The sequence below is a fragment of the Micromesistius poutassou genome (assembly GCF_964030765.1).
Source record: "Micromesistius poutassou genome assembly, chromosome: 5".
NCBI lineage: Eukaryota > Metazoa > Chordata > Actinopteri > Gadiformes > Gadidae > Micromesistius > Micromesistius poutassou.
The window spans coordinates 5608529-5608892 of NC_140275.1; positions in this window are offsets into that span (position 1 = coordinate 5608529).

A 364-nucleotide genomic window follows, 5' to 3' on the forward strand; every position below is an offset into this window, starting at 1 on the left:
AACTGTGTAAAGAGTAATCTGTTTGTAGTTGATAATGTTGAGTTTAATGATGATGTTATTGTCACTTCTGATGAGGTACATGAAGCAATACTGAAGTTAAGAGATAATAAGGCCTGTGGTCTCGATAATATTACAGCTGAACATATTAAGTTCGCCAGTAAGAAAATGTGCCCTCTGGTGGCTATGTGCTATACAGGTTTTTTTGTTCATGGAGTGTTACCTGATTCTATGATTTCTGTTGTGCTAGTGCCAGTTATTAAAGATAAAGTGGGGAAGCTGAACAGCTCAGATAATTACAGGCCAATAGCTCTGGCCAGTGTCATGTCCAAGGTACTGGAGACAGTTCTACTGAGTAGACTTGAGA